The sequence below is a fragment of the Vulpes vulpes genome, chromosome 8 (assembly GCF_048418805.1).
Source record: "Vulpes vulpes isolate BD-2025 chromosome 8, VulVul3, whole genome shotgun sequence".
Lineage (NCBI taxonomy): Eukaryota > Metazoa > Chordata > Mammalia > Carnivora > Canidae > Vulpes > Vulpes vulpes.
In genome coordinates, this window is record NC_132787.1 from 2,950,431 (window position 1) to 2,958,852 (window position 8,422).

Consider the following 8,422-nt stretch of genomic DNA (forward strand, 5'->3'; position numbering starts at 1 on the left):
GGGCCGCGGGCTCTCGGTCGCCCCCCGAGGCCGAGCGGAGTCATCGGCGCGGAGCCCTGGGGCCGTCGGAGGCGGGCGGGAGGCGGGCGCTGGAGGCACCGCCAGGCCTCGGCTTGCGCAGTGCGCGGAGCAGCCTCCCGGCCCGGGGCGCCGGCGAGGGCAGCGCCTGGCGGGCAGCCGCGGCCCAGGTGGGGCAGCCCCCAGGGCGCCTCACTCCGCCGTCGCCCCCCACCCGTGGGAGCCTCCTGACGTCACTCCCCCTGTGCGATGTTCTCCTCTATGAATGGGGCGCTGTTGTGAGGATCCCAAGAGAGAATTCCCACCGGAGGTCTTGGCGGAATGTAAAGCCCTGCACGGATGAGTGCGTTTTTAGTGCCGCGTCCCTCTGGTTTTCCGCCCAGATGGCAAGCCCGGGCAGGCCGAGGTTTACCCCTTGTTTTCTTTTTTTTTAATTTTTTTTTAATTTTTTTTTTTTTTTTTTTTTTAATTTATGATAGTCACAGAGAGAGAGAGAGAGGCAGAGACACAGGCAGAGGGAGAAGCAGGCTCCATGCAGGGAGCCCGACGTGGGATTCGATCCCGGGTCTCCAGGATCCCGCCCTGGGCCAAAGGCAGGCGCCAAACCGCTGCGCCACCCAGGGATCCCCTACCCCTTGTTTTCTGAGCACCCCCAGAACCCCGCATGCCCCAGCCCACGCACAGCCGAGTTACTCGAGGACCCAGAAGCTCCTCTTCCTAACACACACCTTCTCTCTCAGCATAACAATAGGTAACATTCATGGAGCGCCAGGTGAAGCAGGATTCTAAGCGCTTTATGCATATGAATTGTTCAAACCTGGGGGCGCCCGGGTGGCCCAGCGGGTGAGCATCTGCCTTTGACTCGGGTGGTGACCCCAGGGTCCTGGGATTCAGTCCCACAGCAGGTTCCCCCCAGGGAGCCTGCTTCTCCCTCTGCCGGTGTCTCTGCCTCCCTCTCTGTGTCCCTCATGGATAAATAAAATCTTTTTCAAAAAACTTAAGCCTGATAACGATCGATACTAGAAGGCAGATAAAGAAACTGATGCCGCAGGCACCTGGGTGGCTCTGGTCATGATCCCAGGGTCTTGGGATCGGCCTGGGGTGGGACTCTCTGGTCAGCAGGGAGTCTCCTTTCCCTCTCCCTCTCCCCCCCCCACCCCACCCCACTCATGCTGGCTCTCTCTCTCTCTCTGAAACAAATAAAATCTAAGAAAAAAAGAAAAAAGAAGAAAGAAAGAAAGAAAGAAAGAAAGAAAGAAAGAAAGAAAGAAAGAAAGAAAGAAAGAAAGAAGAAAAGAAAAGAAAAGAAAAGAAAAGAAAAGAAAAGAAAAGAAAAGAAAAAGAAAAGAAACAGAGACTGATGCTGGGAGAGGTTAAATAACTTGCCCAAGGTCACCCAGTAAGTAGCAGAGCCTGGGGTTCAAATGCAGGATTCCGTACCACTACAGAGGTTTTCTTTCTGGTTCCTCCACCCTGATCCTCCCCATGCACCACCGCTCTCCAGTGCACCCCGCTCCAAAGCCTGCTCTCTAGTGGGAAAATGCCTTGATCAGTGTTTGTTGTTTTCTACGATGTCTGATTTGAAGCTACAGGACATCACTGAGTGCAGAGTCCTTCATTCGAAGGATGACATTTTGATCGTCAGAGGTACAGTGGGGTCTCCAGCACCAGTGCCAGCTGGCTCCAGCACACCAGTGTCACCCACCCACCCTTTAGGCTTCCCGTCTCCCACCAGTTTTTCTTTTTCTTTTTCTTTTTTTTTTCAATTAAAGATTTTATTTATTTGTTTGTTTTAGAGAAAGGGGGAAAGAGAGAGAGTTTGATGCGGGGAGGGGCAGGGGAGAGGGAAAGGGGATCTCAAGCAGACTCTGAGTTGAGCACGGAGCCAGTCACAGGGCTCAGTCTCACGACGCTGGGATCATGGCCTGAGTCAAAAATCAAGAGTTTTGACGCTTTAACCGATTGAGCCACCCAGACACCCTCCCACCAGGTTTGTTTTTTTCGTTTGTTTGTTTGTTTGTTTTTATTTTTGAAGATTTTATTTATTTGAGAGAGAGAGTGTGCACACAAGTGGGAGGAGGGGCAGAGGGAGAGGGAGAAGCAGGCTCCCCACTGAGCGGGGAGGGTGCCGGGAGGCTTGATCCCCAGGTCCACCAGGTTTGTTTTTGTTTCTGTTTTTGTTTTTAAATCCCACCAGGTTTTCTAAACCACCACACCACTCCTTTTCTGGCTGACCCTTCCCCCTCCTCATCAGTTCCCTACCCACCCTCCTCCTCCTCTCTGCAGTTGGGTCCCTGTGCAGCCTCGGTCTCTGGTTTGTCTCCATCCCAGGTGCAGCTACCTGTCCCCTGGCAGCCTCAGGGTAACCCCAGCCTCAGGAGTGAGAAAGCTGCCTGCCTTACAGACCAGCAGCCTCCTCGGGCTGCACCTGGACTTAACCAGGAGGAATCAGCATAAAATGCTGCAAGGAGAGAGTGTATGAGGAGCCAAAAAAGGGGGGCCCAAGGAGGTGAGAACCAGCCCTGGGTGGGCGAGGGGATCAGTGAAGGGAATGGCTGAGCTCTCCTCTACCCTTGACACCCCCTACACCCCTTGGAGGCCACTATCCTGACTTCATCATCATCATTGCTACCCAGCCCTGAGCCTTACAAGGCACCACCAGCACTTTGAATCCACTATCATGCTGATTTCTCCATCTACCTTTGAAGGTAAGTACAATCCACCCCACCCCCCCATTTACAGTTAATGAAGCTGAGGCTCAGTGATATGTAGTGACTTACTTTGATGGCTAATTTTTTTAAGACTTTATTTATTTATTCATGAGAAAGAGAGAGAGAGAGAGGCAGAGACACAGGCAGAGGGAGAAGCAGGCTCCATGCAGGGAGCCCAACGTGGGACTCCATCCCGGGTCTCCAGGATCAGGCCCTGGGCCGAAGGTGGCACTAAACCACTGAGCCACCGGGGCTGCCCCAGACACTTGATCAAACATTATTCTGGGTGTGTCTGTGAGGGCATTTTCTGAATGAGATCAACATTTGAATCTGGTAACCTTGAGTAGAGCAGACCTCTGCCTCACTTAATGAGGGTGGGCCCTGTCCAATCAGTTGAAGGCCCGGCTAGCATAAAAGGGCTCAGCCTGCCGCCGCTAAGAACTCCTGACTGCTTTCAAGGTGGGACATTAGTTTGTTTGCTTGTTTGCTTGTTTCCTGCAATACCTGCCCTGCCTGGGGCTCCCGCTTGCCGACTGCAGATCTGGGGCCTTGTCAGCCTCCATAACCACATGCGCCAATTCCTCAGAATAAATCTCCTACAGATATACATCCGATTAGTTCCATTTCCCTGTAGAACCCTGACTAACACACTTGCCAAGGCCACATGCTCCTCTGTCCTCATTCCACCCACTCTTGTCCCTCCTCCAAAACTCACTGTGTCCCTGGAGACTTTTCTGCCTGAGGCTGAGGCTAAGCCCTCTCACCTTGCTTGTCTCCTGCCAGATGCTGGCCAGTCCTTGCCTGCTCTTACTTCCCCAGATCCTTACAGGGCAGCTCTCACTGCAGCTCAGACCTTGGGTCCTATGTCCATGTGGGTGGTCCTGTCAGGGAGGGAGGGTCCAAAAAGAGAGACCGTGTGGCGTGAATTATCCCACCCCATGCCACTCTCTTCATGATCAAGATATAATCTTTTTTCCATTGTTTTTAGAGATTTTACTTTTAAGAAAACTCTGCACCCCACATCGGGCTTGAACTCACCACCTGAGTTTAAGAGTCTCGTGCTCTAGGGACTGAGCCAGCCCGGTGCCCCTCAAGATGTAACCACTTATTCATTCACTTGTTTATTCATTCATTCATTCATTCACTCATGCCACGCGTATGTAACTATCCGCACGCCACGCCATGTCATACCAAGGAAGACAACGTGGCCCTCTGGAAGCTCAAAGTCTTGCAAAGGAAATGGGCCAGGGGGCTGCACCTGCGCAGGAGGACACAAGGCCTGATGTGAAAGAAATGGCAGCAGGCTTCACGGGGACCGCAGGGGCGAGGATGGAGACTGCTGCCGTACACTGAGAATGAAGAAGGGGCCCGAGCCCTACTTTCGGCAAGGTGAGGGGTGACTGGCCACCAGAAGACTGAGATGGCTGCAGAGGGCGCAAGATGGGACGTGAGGGGATGCGCAGGGCGGGCGAGTGGTTCCAGAAAGGAGTGGAGCTACAGGGCATTATTCCGGGGGCGGGGGAGGGCTGCTGCTTCCTGGAGAAGGAAGAGGCTGGGGGAGAGTTCTCAGCTGAGAGCTCAGGCTGGAAACGCTCTCGGCAAGGAGGCGAACACGGAGAGCCCAGGGCCCCGGCCAGCCAGGCGGCCGGGCCGGCGGCGAAGGCCTGTGCAGGGACCTTGAAGGCCAACCCAGGACCTTGGGAGTAGGCAGCTGGCTGTGCGGTGACTGTGGCCTTGGACGGCCCCACCCCATCCTAGCCTGTGCCCAGGGGAGAGCTGAGCCCCGAAGCCGGCCCTGCAGGCCACCCCCAGTCGCTCCGGAGCTGACCCCAGTGGCGTCACGGGGAGTGACTCAAGCCCCAGCAACAACAATGAGTGGGGCTGACGTCAGGCCGGGGGCTCCTGACGGTGCCTCGCCTGGCCCGGCAGCCAGCACCCTGTCTGCTGACCCTCTAACCCTGGCCAGGCTGCCGGGCCAAGGAGAATCGGCCGTCTCCTTCTGACATGTGTCCCCCTCCCCCGCTGGGGTCCCCGGGCAGGGGCTCCCCCATCCCCCCCCCCAGCAACCTGTCCTCCGAGGCAGAGGAAGTGGCTGGGCTTCCGACGGGTGGCAGAGAGCGTGAGAAAGAGGCGCCTCCCAGCCCCGACCTCGGCAGGCAGCCTCTGGACCTGGCCCGCGCTGCCTTCTCTCCTGGGGGAGGTGGGCCCGTGTCCTTCGGTGCTGGGGACCCGTGGCAGCTACTCGCTCTGGGGAGGTGCGTGTGTTTGTCTCCCTGGCCAAGTCGGGGGTGGGATGGGGGCTAGTTTCTGTTTGGGTCCCCAGGGGTCGGGGGTCCGTCGTCTCACTGTCCTGCAAGGTCTGTGCACCTGTTCCTTTGGGAGCCGTGTGTGTATCTGTTCCCTGGGCCAGAGGATTCTCTGCGACTGTCCTTGCAAAGGGAGAGGGTTTCCCCCCACCCCAGTAAGGGGTTCTCTCCATGTACCCCTGGTCTCTTGTGAGGTCGGGGGCATCTGTCTATCCTCTTAGTGCCCCAGTTCCCAGATTAGGGTCCAGGTCTCCAAGGCCTGGCTGGGTGGGGGCCTGGTCCCTGCGATGTGCCCGACGAGGAGGGCAGCGACACTCAGCCTCCCGGCCGCCCGGCTTGCAGCTGGGCACCGCTCCCTGCTAACACAGCACGTGCCAGGGCGGCCCCCCTACACCCCCCCACCCCGGCACCCAACTCCCGGCCCGGCTGCCACCCCCAGTCCCCGCGGCCATGCCTGGGTAGGGGCTGGACGGTGCCGGGGCCTGAGTCAGACCTTGAGGAGACCTCAGGTGCCCCCCCCAATCCCTGGCCTGGCAGGGTCAGGGCCCAGCCGGAGGCCAGGGGGAGCCAGGACGGTAGGAAGAAGACGGAGCACAGGCCTGCGGTGGGAGAAAGGGGGCAGGAGCCAAGGCCAAAGGCTCCAGGGCCCCATGGTCCTCAGGCCGGCTCGGAGCCTAGCTGGGGACCCTGGGATGGGCCTCCTGCCCTCAGCACGTCCCTGGCTGCGTGCGGAAGGCAGTATTGGGGGAGTAGAGGGGGGTTAGCCTCACGCTAACTCCTTCCTGCCCTCAAGCTGGAGGCTGGCGGCTTCGAGGTCCCCGGGCCAGCCTGGACGGCCCTCAGCAGCCCCAGCCGGGAGTGACCCAAAGGGACAGGGCACGGCCGGAGCCTGAGCCGGGAGCAGGGGCGCGCGGGGGTTGGCGCGGGGCTGTGTCCTCCCGGGGGGCGGCCGGAAGCTCAGCCCTCAGCCCCATCTTCTGAGGAGGCCCCGTTCTGGGGTTTCGGCGGGGGCGGGGGCCAGTTCAGATTCAAGCGAGAACCCCCGGGACACCCCGGGCCTGGCTGTCGTGGCAGGAGGGGCCCGGCCCTGCCCTCAGCCGGCCGAGGCGCCCAGGGCCCAGCGCGGGGCACCGCACCGCGGCTCAGGTCCGGGCCGGGCCGTGACCTTCAGGGCCTCCTCAGCCTCCCTGAGGCCGACCTTCGCCGGGTCCCTCCTAAACCAAGTGCCCCCGTGGCCAGAGCCGAGGCCCCAGAGAGGGCACCAGACAGACTCCGGGGTGCAGAGCGCCCACTCGGATCCTAGGCCTCAGAGCCACCCCAGCCCGTCACAGTGGCACCTCGGGCCTGGGGAGGGGGCCAGGGCCTCTGGGCACAGGGCCCAGCGTGGGTGGGGTGGGGGGGGACAGGGAGGCAGGCTTCCTGGGTCTCCATGTGAGGACAAACAGCAGGCTTTGAGGCCTTGGAAAATCCCGCCTGGGATTCCAGGCCCTGCCGGCGTCACTGCCTTTTGACTATTGTCCCCGTCGGAAACGGGCCCAGCCCCCGGCTAGCCGGGACAGAGCAGCCATTGTGAGGCCCCACCAGGCTCAATGCCCCCTTGTTCGCCCTCCCAGCCCCTAGCAAGACTCGGGGGCCAGTTCTTCCAGTTGCTCAGTGGAAAGAAAGGGCCTGCCTCTGGGCTCGGCCCTCGGGCGGGGCAGGGTGGGGCAGGGCGGGGCTGGGGAAATCAGCCCCCCACCCTGTACCCCAGTGGCCGGAGTCCTGGAGAGGAGCCACCTCGGATGGATGGATGGATGGATGGATGGACGGACGGATGGATGGACGGATGGAGCACCTTCCATTACGAGGCCCTGGGCAGGGAGACCTAGTGGTTAGGTCGTTAGACACACCCTGCTCGCTGCTTAGAAGGCGAGTGACCTTGGGAAAGTCATTTCCTTTCTCCTCTTTTGTAAAAGCAACAGCTATGATTTATCCTGGGTTTGCTCCCCACCAGGCGCCGTCTGAAACACTTCGGCACTGTAGCAACTCTACGCCATAGATACAGTTGTTTCCCCATTCACAGAGGGAGATGCTAACTTAGCCAAAATTCCACAGCTAGAAGGAGCTCTGGAACCGACTTAGAGCCACGTAGTCCAGTTCCAGGGGTCTTGCTCTCTGCTACTCGGCTCTGCTCCCTGCCCATGGGGTGGAGATAACCACACTCAATTTATAGGGTGGTAGTGAGGGTTCGAAATGACAAATACCATGTGAAAAGAACTTGGTGGGTGATGGAACCTCGTGGGTGGTGGTGATTATCATCACTACGGGCATAGATACCCATATGGACCAAGATTCTCCACGGCCCGCCCCTGCCCCTGCCCCAACTCCTGCCCCTGCCCATCCTCTGCCCTGTGCTCCGCATCTGTCTTTGCTGAAGTCGGGGTATGGAAGAGAGTGACCCAAAGGGACAGGACTCCATCCAATCCCACAGCTGGTGGGAGATTTCCCAGCAAGCTCGGCTCCTAACTAGAGGACTGCCACCACACCCACCTCCCCAATGAGCGGATGGGGAAATCAAGGCTCAGGGAGGAGGAGGGGCTTCTCAGAGAGCAGCACGGAGCTGGAGGCAGGGCGGAGAATAGAAGCAGATCTAACTGACCCCTGCCTGCCTCGGACGTTGCCAAGTATGGGCTTTGACAGAGGCTCATTCGGGGACTCTGGCTGGGGGTGCCGGGGACACATGCTGGAGGTGGTGGCCACCGTGCGTGGGGCCCAGGGCTCCCCACCCCAACCACATGGAGACCCTTGACGAGGCCTGGGGCTGCACTGACTTCCTAGAACCCGAGCAAGGGCATGTGGTAGAGAGCTACCGGGGCTGTGGCTGGAGCACTAGGAAATGCCCTTGATTCCATCCTCGGGAGCAAATCCCTAGTTTATATGACTTCCATCCAGGCAGGGGCCACAAAGGTGGAGACTCGAGTCCTGGGCCGAGGGTTGTGAGGAGCAGGTGTAAGGGGCAGTGCTTTCAGGTCTCCTACCAGGTCCTTGGGAAGAACTCCAGAAAGGCACTGAGCTCAGTGAAGCGGGCTGGACCCCGCACGGCTGGCAGCTACCTCGGGCCTCTCAGGCTAAGGCCGACCTAGGTTCATGTTTCTCAAAAAAGTGGCCCTGAGACACCTGCCTGGCAAGCATTCTGGGTGTTTGGCATAAGCACAGATTCACGGGTCCTTCCCCTCAGCTAATCGGAGTTTCTTACATAGATCTGAGGAATCTGCATTTTAAGCCAGTTAAGCAACTGATGAGCTTGGAAGTTGGGAGGATGTACATGGGGCACTTGAGTACAGGTAAGCACCCCAGAACAATCTTTTTACCAAAGGGACAAGGGCCACCAGCAACCCGGCTCTTCTT